This window comes from Mastomys coucha, unplaced genomic scaffold (assembly GCF_008632895.1).
Source record: "Mastomys coucha isolate ucsf_1 unplaced genomic scaffold, UCSF_Mcou_1 pScaffold23, whole genome shotgun sequence".
Classification (NCBI taxonomy): domain Eukaryota; kingdom Metazoa; phylum Chordata; class Mammalia; order Rodentia; family Muridae; genus Mastomys; species Mastomys coucha.
In genome coordinates, this window is record NW_022196906.1 from 18,468,545 (window position 1) to 18,481,026 (window position 12,482).

The following is a 12,482-nucleotide window of genomic DNA, read 5'->3' on the forward strand; positions in this document are numbered from 1 at the left end:
AGAGAGAGAGAGAGAGAGAGAGAGAGAGAGAGAGAGAGAGAATTCTCCTGGCTAATCTATCAGCCTAAAAATTGCAAGTCAGGGGTAATTTCCATGTCCCAGTGCAGAGTCACATACAAGTCCCCATGTACCACATGAGTCAAAGCTGGGAAGTGGAGTCATCTTTCTTTCCCTGTCACCACACAAACAACCAGGATTGATTTCCTCTGGAATCAGGAGAAGATTATTCTGGACATTAACTGAACTGTGGCTCTTTCAATAAGCAGTGTCTCTTAAGAAATTATAAAACAAGTGGGGTCCTGTTCAGCAATGCCCTTGTCATGCCCTTTCTAGCCTGGGTTTCAGAGTACACTCTGAACCCCATAGCAACACTTTATGAAAAGGAGGTATTCCAGAACCTACATAGGAACTGGATGGGCGAGGGGTGCATTTGTATAATCAAAATTTTCAATAACATGAGAAACTGCCATTGCTTGCACACATAGTGGGAGCTGTGATACATTACTATGCAGGAGAGTTCCCTTTACGCCATAGTGAGGACTCATCAGGAGAAAGATGTGTTTGGGAATGGGAAGTGTTTGGATTTTTTTCTCTCTCATGGTTATACCTGGAGGAACATATGAGGGGACATTTAGGATTTCTGCTCCTCTTCCTCTGGGTATGAAGTTTATGGGGTTACAAGACTCTTTCCACCTCACAGAGCTCCTTACACCATCTGGATGATCACTGTCTCAGATCCTCACCTCAGGAACTCTTATGCAAATGGAGGGAACAATGAAGTTGAAAAATGTCAGCATTCTTCACCCATGATGGATGATATCTCTCCACAAAAGGGTGAACCCCCAAAGACAGAGCAGAGATCAGGAACTGGGCACATAGCTACACTGACATACAGAATGACCCTTAGCAGCATCTTCCATCATGAACAGCAGGGTCCACATTTGTCTAGCAGATGAGACACTAAAGAAAGGCAAGCTATTGTTTGTGTGGAGAGAATGCTCACAGTAATGGAGGTGGGAAGAAGGGCACAAGCCTGGGCCAGCCAAGAATACTTCCTCCTTAGAGGTGACAATTCTGATCAGAGGGCAGTATCAATCATTCGTGGGTTTTTACTGTTGTTATTGTTATTGTTGTTGTTGTTGTTGCTGTTTTTTCCTTGACTTAGTTCCCATAGACTCAAGTTTAAACCCTGGTTTAAATCCAGATTTGGGGAGTCCCCTCGCAACCTAATAAGCAGCAGGACCACTTTGTCACTGTCAAAATTAGCACAGATGGACAAATGGGTGCCTGGTCCCTAGTACCAAAGAGCTGAATACACAGACCTAGAGCAGGGAGCAGTGTCACAGACAAGTCTAGCATAGCTATAGGTACGAAGGAGAAACAGTGTTCAAGAAGAACCTGACAAACAACGTCTGCACAGCCATCTCTTCATAGTATCATGAGTCAAGTTCCCCAGGAAACAAGATCCTCTGTGCATCTAGGGAGATGAGCCATCTCCCCATGCTCCAAACCAGGGTCATCCTGCCCTGCACAGTAGCAGATACAACCAAACCCATAGAAATCATTGGGGAAAAGGCATTTTGTTTGGTCGGGTGGAGGCAAAAGTCACTGAAGCATGGGTTAGACAATGGAAGAATTCAAGTAAAACAAGGAAATAATTCAAATTGAGAAAACACAGGCCCAGTCATTGACAATGCTTTAAACTAGTTGTTCTGAAATGCAGATTTGATGACTTCAGAGTCTGTTAAGAGCCCTGCCTATTCCTCTCATGCATCTTCCTCAACTCAGACATTATGAGCAACTACCAATTACTGCAGAAGCTTCCAAACAGCCACCTCACCTCACATTTCCCTACGTTATTGCTTTCAGAACAGTCTTTATAAATCTTAAAATGTCACTACATCCCTCCACACACACACACTTTTAGAAATATTGCACAGCTTCCATCACCCTGGGGGCAAAAGACTCAAGACTCTGTAGGTTTTAGAACACCATCCATTTATTCACCAATTAAAAAAATATTTATTGACTGTCTCCTCTCTGCTAGACTACTATCAAAAGCCCTGAGGATATTACAGGGAACCACAAAACAAAAGTCCATGACTTTAGGGAGTCAATTTCTGAGAGAAAAATCATTACCCTTACTCTTCAGCTTCATGGATACCCTACAGTCACCAATGATGCAATTGGCTTCTGTCAGCTCTTGAAGACCAGGCATGCACAGTTCTTTCAAGGTCTATATACAAAACCATTGTTTTGATAGCTTAACACCAGTCGTAATGGGAGGTTGTCTCACATTTGCTAGCATACTCTTCTTATATCCAACACAAAACAACTACTCAACCTCAAGATCTCCCAAATGGATGCATGATTCTCTGTGCCTTAGCACATACTCTGTGCGCAGATTCTCTTCTTCTTGACTGGCTGCTAAACATGTGTTATCAAACAGTAACTCTGAAAATATTCTCTGTATGAAACAGCTTTGGCCTTCAGAGGTAGAGCTGACTCCTCCATTACAGCCTGCAGAGCCCTAAAACTTCTCCAGCACTTACCTCCTGGCATGGTTATCTCCTGCTATACTGCACATGTCTCAAAGCTCCTAACCACAAATATCCTGGCCCAGCTTTTGGACCTCTCAAAAATATTCTTATTGAATAAATTTGGAGCTAAGAAGGAAATTATTTTGTTTTAACAGCTTTCTTCAGACCCTGTTTTAGGAATCAGCTGTGGGCTGAGGTGAGCCAGAAACCCAAATTATGGAGGTGACCACATGATTTATAAAGACTATGATCCACTAAGATGCACTTTTCTGTGTTATCTTTATCCCACATCTACAAGAAGTGCACAATATGAACTCTTGTATGAGTGAGTGAGTTAGGGGATACTGGGTCTTATGACTGAGCTTATGGATACAGACTGGGGAGGATATGCACAACATGAAAGGTAGTCCCTTGAAGTAGTGGAGATGCCTCTCTTGTTCTCAGACATTTCAATATGTATTCCTCAATAGGGAATGTTATTGTGGAGGCTTAGGAAGTATGTCCTGGCTAGAGGAAGCAAGTCACTGGTGGTAGGAGTGTAGCTTTGAGTCTCTCTCCACCCACAGTTTGTTTTCTGTTTTCTGAGTGTGATTTAAGATATATACTCTTGGGTGTTCCTGCTTCCATGCCTAGTGCTTGCTTTCAGACTTTCTTCCTGTGAGCATGATGGATTATTATCCCTCTGGAACTATATCCCGAAAACAAACCCTTCCTTCAATAAGTTGCTTAGGTTATGGTTTTATCAGAGTGATATTTTAAAAGTCACTAGTACATCCCTAGGCTGAATCCACTTAGTGGAATAAAGAGCCAAGAGCCAGGTTGTATCACAAATTATAAGTCTCCTGGAAATATATAGAAATCTTGAAGAGGCTTTGGTCTTTTGGATTCCTTACTGCTAGAGCTCTACAGAACAAGTTGTTGACAACGGACAGCAAGGCACTGTGATACCGAAGAAGAGAGCAAATAATTCTAGAGTCTGGTTCTAGTTATCAGAAAAACCTGTGGGTTCTTGTGGCACTGATCAGAAGAGCTTACAAAGTAATCAGGACAAAGGGGACTTCAGAAAAGCCAGATTTACCTCAAGCTAACACCAGAAGGTCAGGCATATTGCTGGAGCTAAAGTCTTGATCACAAAAGGAGATGATGCCAATGTTGTGAATCGTTTAGTGGAAGTATCACTTGAGACAATTGTCCAAAGATGTCTTGACTGAAGAGCAAGTGATTCAGGCCAGTACATTGGTCCAAAGCTTCAGAGGCAGCCCAGAAAAGAGAAAGGAAAACAACACTATAGTTAGCATCAGAAAGCAAAACCTGTAACTCCTCAGCCAATGCTTTCTAGCACAGGAACAGGAATCTGTGCTCAGCCCTCTCGATGATGACTGATGAACATCTAAAGCAATCTGCCTCCCCCTGCCCCTGCCCAATGCCACTGTGAAGAGCTGGCAAAAGTCCAAATGCCCCCTCACTTCTATTCACTAAGTTCAGGAGCAGCGAACAAACTTCCAAGGAACAGAACTCCCAGGATTGAATTCGATAGGGCACTGAACATTTTCATTAAAGGGCCTGCAGGCACTCTAGCCATGGTCAGCGGAATGGCATTAGAGAACTGGTAGGTAGCTTTGTCTCTCTCAGGTTTGGCTCATACATAATACAGAAGCAGTAATGTTGTCTGCCAAGATTTTCTGGTAGGAATTAAATTGCTTACATTTTTGAATAGAGTGCTCTCATGTCTGAACTCTGATCACCACAAACCCCCATGCTGTTAGAGAGCTGTTTCAGGGAGAATGAAAGGGGGGGAGGCATGGAGGGGGAGGGAGAGAGAAGGAGGGAGAAAGAGGAAGGGAGGGAAAGGGAGAAGGAGAGGGAGAGGGAGAGGGAGAGAGAAAGAGTCTGAGAGAGAGAGAGAGAGTCTGAGAGAGGATGGTGGGCTAAGGAAGTGAATCCCTACTGTCCCCAGATCTGATGCTGGGAAGTATACAGGGATCCAAATCATCAGAAGGGGATTATCCAATGAGCATTTTAGTGAAAATATAGACTATTTTGTCTCACTGCTTCAAATGCACTGAAAATTGAAAGGGCTGGCTACCTCCATGGAACTTCCAGTGACAGTTTCTGGAAACTCCGAGAATGATGAGTAGGAGACAAAGGATAGGAGAGGAGTTGTGAGGAGTCATGGAATAGCACTGTGTCATCCTCTGACATGCAGAGACCCAGGTCCCATATGGAGGACCCAGTGCAGGGCAGGATGAGACCTCACCTGCTTCATCCCCAGTTTCTGTGTAGTTGCCTTCAGGGTAAGCAGATTATCAGGCCCTATTCCTCTGTTCTTCTCCTGGCTCTGCTCTCAGCAGTAGAGGGCTTGGTAAGAGCCCGGGGAGCTACTTCTACCATCTCTTTATCCAGCTTGACACACTGTGCCTTAATTATCCATTTAATTGCCAGCATCTACTCCCTACAGCTACAGGAAGGACTTCCATCTTCTTCCCTGTGGTGTCCTCGTTTCTAAACAATAGTGGGCCTTTTTGCATATTTATTGGATGAATGAATAAATGAAGGAATGAGTAAAGCTCATGACAATGTGATTCATGCCTAATTCTATGAATAAGTAATGAAAGGTCAGAGTGACTGGATGAGCCCCAGTCACTGAAAACTTGGTTCATGTACCAAGAAGGTTGACTACTCTCCCTCGGAAGTTTACTAGAAATGCACCCTCATACTGAAATCAACCTTGCACACTAACAAGATTCCTGTGTTGGGTCCTAGAGCCACTGAAGTTTCAGAAGCTCTGTTCTACGGATAGTGTGCTTTGAGGAGAGTGGGTGCTTCCTGTGCCCAATATGCAAAGGTCAATAGAATGAATTAAAGGTGCAAATGGCCCTGCCCCTCATAACTGTCCACCTTACCCCTCATAACTACTTATACTATACCCTATAACTATCGACCATACACCCCATAACTATCGACCATACACCCCATACCTATCTATCCTACATCCTATCTGCTTTATACCCCATAATTATCTACCTTATACCCCATACTATTCTGCCTTATACCCCATAACTATCTACCCTATACCCCATAACTATCTACCCTACACTCCACAGTGACGTAAAGGCCACCCAAGTTAAAACAATGAATTGAGCTTCCTGCACAATCCCAGTGTCTCCTGTGGCCTTGCGCTGCAGCAAGTCATGCTTTTAGCAGCACCTAGCTGCTATTGTTAAGGTAAAATGGAGACCGGTAAGGGATAGTGATGCTACCAAGTTTGATTGAAAAGATAAGACTCTGGACAGCCATGGCAATGACAGGCCCAATTTTGTTTGAAGCACAATAGCCTTTTATTACAGGATTTTAATGTCATGAACTTGCTAAACAGACCAGGAAATGACTAAGAGACAAAGGCAAGGCATCCTGGGAAGGCCAAACCTTATTTTAACAGCCAAACCTTATTTTAAAGCCTTATTTTAACTGTGCTCTTGGCCCAGTCTGAGCCCACTGCCTTCCTGAGAGAGAAGTACCAGTCAATGTTTTATAACAACTTTTAGAAGAGTAGAGAAAGAAAAGAACAGAGGAATCCCCCCTTGCCCATGCCAAGAGATGAGTTCCTGAAGCCCAAGATGGACATGATTGCCCCATTCACTGACTATTTAGCAAGCTCATCTTTTCTGGAGCTCATACTGAGATCTGCAAAATGTGCTTGCTGAATTTACCACCTGAGCAGAAGGATAATAGAGTAAAAGTAACTGAGGTATGTGGAAGCACTCAACACAGCACTTGCCTTATGCATGGAGAGTTCCAGTTCAGACAAAAGTTGTGTTGTCTCACATAGTATGCACTCTTTTATAAGTAGTTATTAGCCCAGAAGTTCGGAATACACAACCCACAAACCGTAAGAAACTCAAGAAGAAGGAAGACCAAAAGGTGGACATTTCATTCCTTCTTAAAAGGGGGAGCAAAATAGCCACAGAAGGAGTTGCAGAGACTAACTATAGAGCAGAGACTGAAGGAAGAACAATCCAGCCAATATAGCTGTCTCCTGAGAGGCTCTGACAGTATCTGACTAATACAGAAGTAGAGGCTCACAGCCATCCATTGAACCGAGTACAGGGTCCCCAATGAAGGAGCTAGAGAAAGGACCAAAGGAGCTGAAGGGTTTGCAGCCCCTTAGGACGAACAACAATATGAACTAACTAGTACCCTCAGAGCTCCCAGGGTCTCAACCACCAACCAAGGAGTACACATGGTGGAACTGATTGCTCTGGCAGCATGTATAGAGTAGAGGATTGCAAAGTCAGTCATCAATGGGAGGAGAGGCCTTTGGCCCTGTGAAGGTTCTTTGCCCCATTGTAGGGGAATGCCAAAACCAATAAGTGGGGGAGGGCAGGGTGGCAAGCAGGGGGAGGGGGAGGCAACAGGAATTTCTTCTTACTGTTTTTTTGTTTTTGTTTTTGTTTTTGTTTTTTTGAGGGGAAACTGGGAAAGGAGAAATCATATGACATTTAAATAAAGAAAATATCTAATAAAAAAAAAGTTGTGTTGTCTGTCAAATAGTGTGCCATCTACTCACAGCGCCCCTGAGAAAGGTTGAAGGTATAGATCCTCGCATAATGTTGATATTTAGATAGAGACTCCAACACAATCAAGGCTTCTGATCCAAAGGGAAGAAGATCTTATAAGACTGACGGCTTTAACTTACCAGAGACCCCCTGAGTGAACAATGTGGAGCTGGGAACCAATGCAAACACAAGAGGAATTTTATTGTTCCAACATGCTGGGGTCGCCCTGCACACAAAGGAGAGAGAGAATGAGTCTGCACAGCCCATTTGGTGAGTTTTTATACAGTTTCCAGAGCTGCAGCCATTAGGTACAATGTGATTGGCAGAACAGAACAGTATGACTTTTAAACTAATTGGTCTTTAGAGAATGAGGTGGCAAGGACTTCCCCTGTTTGTAGATGGCCAATGGTCAGGAAATGTGTCTATGTGCTCTGGGCCTCCCCCACCCGCAGGTGGCCAATGGTCAATTGTCAGTTCCCCCAACCCCTAACCCCTGCTATGGTCTGAGGAATGTAATTAGCCCCTCCATTGGGGGAGGTTGCCTATATGCTCTATGACCTTTATCTTTCAGGAGGGGAGGGGTCTGGTGGAATTTTTCAAAGTTCCTAAGCTGACCTCTTCAATCTCTGACCTAGGCTAGAACCTGGAAGTCATTGAGCCCCAGTTGAAATGGGCAGAGCTGGAAAGGTAATGTCAGACAGGAGATGAGGTCTTTCATGGGGCAGCCAGATGGGGATAACTAATAAAAAATGCAATGTCAAACTGACCTGACACAGAAGGGCATAGCCACACCCATTCATTATAGGCAGCCTTGAGAGAAAGCTAGGAAGGAAATGGGCTTCTAGAGACAGCCCAGCAGCCAGGCACCATGACTCAGAGCAAGTTCAGTGCTCTCATTGGTTAGAGGAGGAGATGTTGGAGTCAAAGGCACTGGCCTTATGAAAGCTTGACAGAACACAGAAGACAGAAGACTCCTAATAAAGACAAATCACAGGAGCCTAAGGACCACAAAAGATGGATCAATGAGCCAGATGGCAGCTATAAGAGAATTAGGGGCAGCTAACTAGGAAATGTCAGTGCCATTAAATCATGATATTAGAATCCCTGGCATCACTATACCCCAGGGTGTGTGTAAGGTTTCATGATGTGAGCTTGTCCACAGCCTTAAATATGTTCTCCCAAATCAGTGGGAGCGTCTGGCATGCCAAATGTTCCAAGCAAGAGAATATGTAGCAAGTACAACCATTGGGAAAAGCTAGAAAGCTCAAAGGAGAAAGCACAGCTGTGGGTAAAAAATAGTGTTATTAGGTAGAAGGCAAACAAGGAGGTAGAAAGTGTACAGTATATCTTAGGAGGATTACTGAAAGACGCACACACCTTTCTTTGGAATTAGAAGAAAGACGCAGCATCTTCCCATTTTGACCTGGGCATGTCTTCCTTACCATGACTGTTGGAGGATTCAGCTCAGTTATTTCTCCTCAGAGTGAGAAATAGAAGATGGCATAGCCACACCCTCCTGCCTTCCTCCATGGCACTGTTACCATAAACTTCAGTAGCTCCATATTGCTTGCCATATGCTATTGCAAAATTGGGAATTTTCTCTTTGGATCCTCAGCCTAAGTAATAAAAGAATTTTAAAGCAGACTTAAAGGCATACTTGGGGACAATTTTATTAAAACTTAAGAGAAAAACAACAGGCCAGACATGCTGCAAATTTTGCAGCTGTCATTAAGAGGGAGACAGAGAAGAAGAGAAACAGTACCATTTATAAGCACCCCCATGTGGTTCAAGTGAGAGGCAGCTTCAGAGCTAGAGTCAAAAAGACCTGAGAGTCAGAAAAACATATCTGGAGTTTGGAAAAAAATTGCATTTTTCTGAGTAATTTGGAAAAGCAAAACATTTATCAAAGCTACATAATGGAGGTTCTACGTGAACCACATTCCTGCCAGGACTCTTAGCCAGGTGATTGGTGGGCTCAACTGATTTACTCTTAAGTGAGGAGACCATGGTATATAATGTATATATCATTGGGGTAGATCAGAATGCCGTATAGATTTCATTCTTTTGACCAGGAAGAAATAGCTTTCCCTCTATGGGCCTCAGCAGAACCCTGATATCCATCCTCAAACCTGGAAGGATCTATAACATCACTCCATCAAGAGTATAGACCCTTAAATTGGGTAGGAGATGGGCCTGAAATCAGAAGAGATACAGCACATTTCCACCATGATTCCAGATCGGTTTACCAAAAGGGATTCTCATCTGTACTGGAGTTTCGTTCATACCCCAACATCCAGTCTTCAGCAGAAGGTGCTCATTCAGGAACAGGTAAAGAATCAGAGCTTCTTCCTGACACTCCTGGCCTCCAGCCAAGACAGAACCAAAGTCACTTCCTGTTTCGGAGCTCAGAAAAGGATTACAACTGTTCACTTTTGCAGTCCCTGTCCTCAACTGCCTGACCACTTTCTAGATCTCATCCTCATCATCACAATGTGCTGAGGTAGCCCTATGCCTGGTACCACTTCCCACTGCATACAGTCTAACCAGACTGCTAGCAGTTCTAAAGATAGGCCACAGTTTGGACAGACATCATCTGAATCACCATGGAGGTAGAATGATTTATCTACCAGTGATTATGAGTCACCACTGGATTTGGAAAGTACCAAGAGAAGTAGGACCAGTGGCCACCTAGGAAACCTGGTTTAACAGAAAGTGAAGGGTCAAGATTATGAGAAGTAGAACTCCATATTGTGTTATATGATAAATAGCAGAATTGTTGCAGCATTTTCTCTGTCCAATCACATTAGGGCAGTGACAGGCCTGTGATTGGACAGGAATAGAGAGGTGGAGATAGAGTGTGAGGAGGAAAAATGGCAGAAAGCAGGAAAAGGAGAAATTTCTTCATCATGGAGACAGACGATGAGGACGAGTCAGACCCTGTGTGATTATAATCAGGCTAAAGTTTTTACAAAATAGATTAGTTGGGTTAGAATATTGTCTTTACTATTTGGTTCTGAAATTATTGTATTGGTATCTTGTAATTGTGATCTTATTATTATATAAACCTGATTGGATATTAAAGCCTTAAGAGTCATGCATTACTTACAGGGTCTTTGGCCATAGCTAGATGAATGATTGTGGGGGTGTGTAAGGCATTGCATGTGATCGAAATGTTGTTGAAAGCTGGGAGAAAATAAAAAGAGCCCACCGGGACATGATGATGCCGGACGGTACCAGCACAAGAATGTGTTCTGGCAGGAAAGGGAATTTGTGGGATGGATTCATTTTTTTTTTTATTAGTTCCCACAACACAGTATCTTATTTTCTAAGTGCATGTTAATGGATGCACAAGTACATACACATATACACACTCTCTCTGTCTGTCTCTGTCTGTCTCTGTCTCTGTCTCCCCCCCCATAGTCTGATGATGTTAATAGGGGCTTCTTCACAATTCCTTTCTGTTTTATAGCTGTTCCATAATTAAAATATGTCACAATTTTAATGAAGGTCTCTTTTGTGAATGCTAAGGAGAAAATCCTGACAAATTTGCAGCCACAGACCTGCAACATGGCTTAACTACAACTCAGAATGCTTCCAGGACACCGTCCTTTCAGATACAGACAGCTCCTGCTTCACTCCTAGTGAGTTCACTCATATCCACCTTACAATAGTCTCTTCATTAAGGCTCCTGGACTACACAGCTCGATTCTGTGAATAAACCCTCATTTCACAGTATTAAATGAATGCATGGACTTTTATTTTTAATGGGAAATGAGGAGGAGGAGGCCAACGTCTTGGGTGTGCATTTGATAGACACCACTGTTGAGCTGAAAAATGAAGGACTCAATAAAGAAACTGAGACCATCATCAACATGGAGGTGAGGAAGGGCAGCACTATTGTGGGGACACTTCCAGAGACGACTCCCAGATTTTGGTGTCAGAGACCACATGGGCTATGGCTGAGCGTGCAAGGAGTCTGTTGGAATACCTCCCAGTGGCAGACACCCTTGGGGTCCGGCTGAGTTCTTCTTACCAACAACCTCTCACCTACAAATGAAAAGAAGAACACGCCCTCTTAAATTTATAGCAGTGACAACTTCAAAAATATCTTTAACCTGCCCCTAGTGGCATTTCAGGTTTGGCTGTTGTGTCTACATGTTTCTGTAGGTGACAGAGATGAGAGAGGTTCAGTGTTGTGACCTATGAACATCTGTACGATTAGTAACAAATATTCCCTGTAAAAAGAGAGTATGAAAAGACCATGAGTCCTGCACTCATTGTACAGGCATTGGAAGGCTAACTTCACCAGAGATCACCACTGTCTGGTGCCATAACACTTGAGAAGGGCATAAACAGTCCTGAGATAGCCTCAGATGTTCAAAAACACAGGTGCCACTAAGAGGAGCAAGTAAGTGGTGGAGAAATGGAAGAGAAACAGAAACAGAAGGGTGAGAGCACAGTGAAGAAAGGCAGAATTGGAGACTAGAGGGTAGTGAAAAACAGCCTGATGTGATGCTTCTTTGGACCATGGTGGGTGTAGCCTATCCTGGCCTATGCCACTATGGGGCCACATCTGGGTCTGTTGCCACCATATGTTAGGCAAAAGTCCCTGGTCTGGGCTGCCACCCTAGGACATGTTGATATCTGAGGGCTGTGCAGAACTGGCTCCACCCCTCACCTGGACATCATGGGAGAGCTGGGCCTAGAGGTACGATAGCAGGAGAGCTGACACTGTTCCTAACCAGGTACAATACTCACTCCCATTGTGGGTATTGTGGATCAGCTGCCTGAGGATACAAATGTGGGGAAGCTGGTCCTACCAATGGCATGAACAAGGGAGAGATACCTTCCTTCCCTCTCACTCCTCACCACCTGAGGCCAGTGGGAGACATGGCCTTGGGGTCCTAAAAGTAGGAGAACTGGCCCTACCCCTCACCAGCTGAAGACTCAGGAAAGCAAGTCCTACACATCACCTGACCCTGAATGTGGGGGTTGTGGGTGAGCTGGCCTGATGGCACGGGTATGGAAGAGCAAGATGTGCCTCTTGTCTGTTGTGCAGTGGCATCAGCAATGGAGAGATCTCTCCCCTCCCTTTGGCCCTTGCCACCATTGGTGGGTGGAAGAGTAAGCCCCGACAGTGTCATGAGAGCAGGAGAGCTGTCCCTGCCTTTCACTTGTTACAGCACTCGGGAAAACAGGCCCTGCAGACCAACTTGGGCAGCACAGTAGAGCTAACCCAGAGGCCAGAGGCCTGAGTGAGATGCCTTAAGAGTCTGAGCGTGTGAGAGCTGCCCTTGTAACTTTTCCGCTGTGTGGCAGTATGAGCATGAGAGATGCCCTCCCCCACCCTAGACCCTTGCTATCTTGCAGAGGGGAGAACAAGCCC

At 44.3% G+C, this 12,482-nt stretch overlaps 1 pseudogene; it reads left to right on the forward strand.

Annotated features, from left to right (window-relative positions):
• The first annotated feature begins 11,210 nt into the window (after positions 1 to 11,210).
• LOC116074140 lies at positions 11,211 to 11,325 on the forward strand (annotated as a pseudogene).
• The last annotated feature ends 1,157 nt before the right edge of the window (positions 11,326 to 12,482 follow it).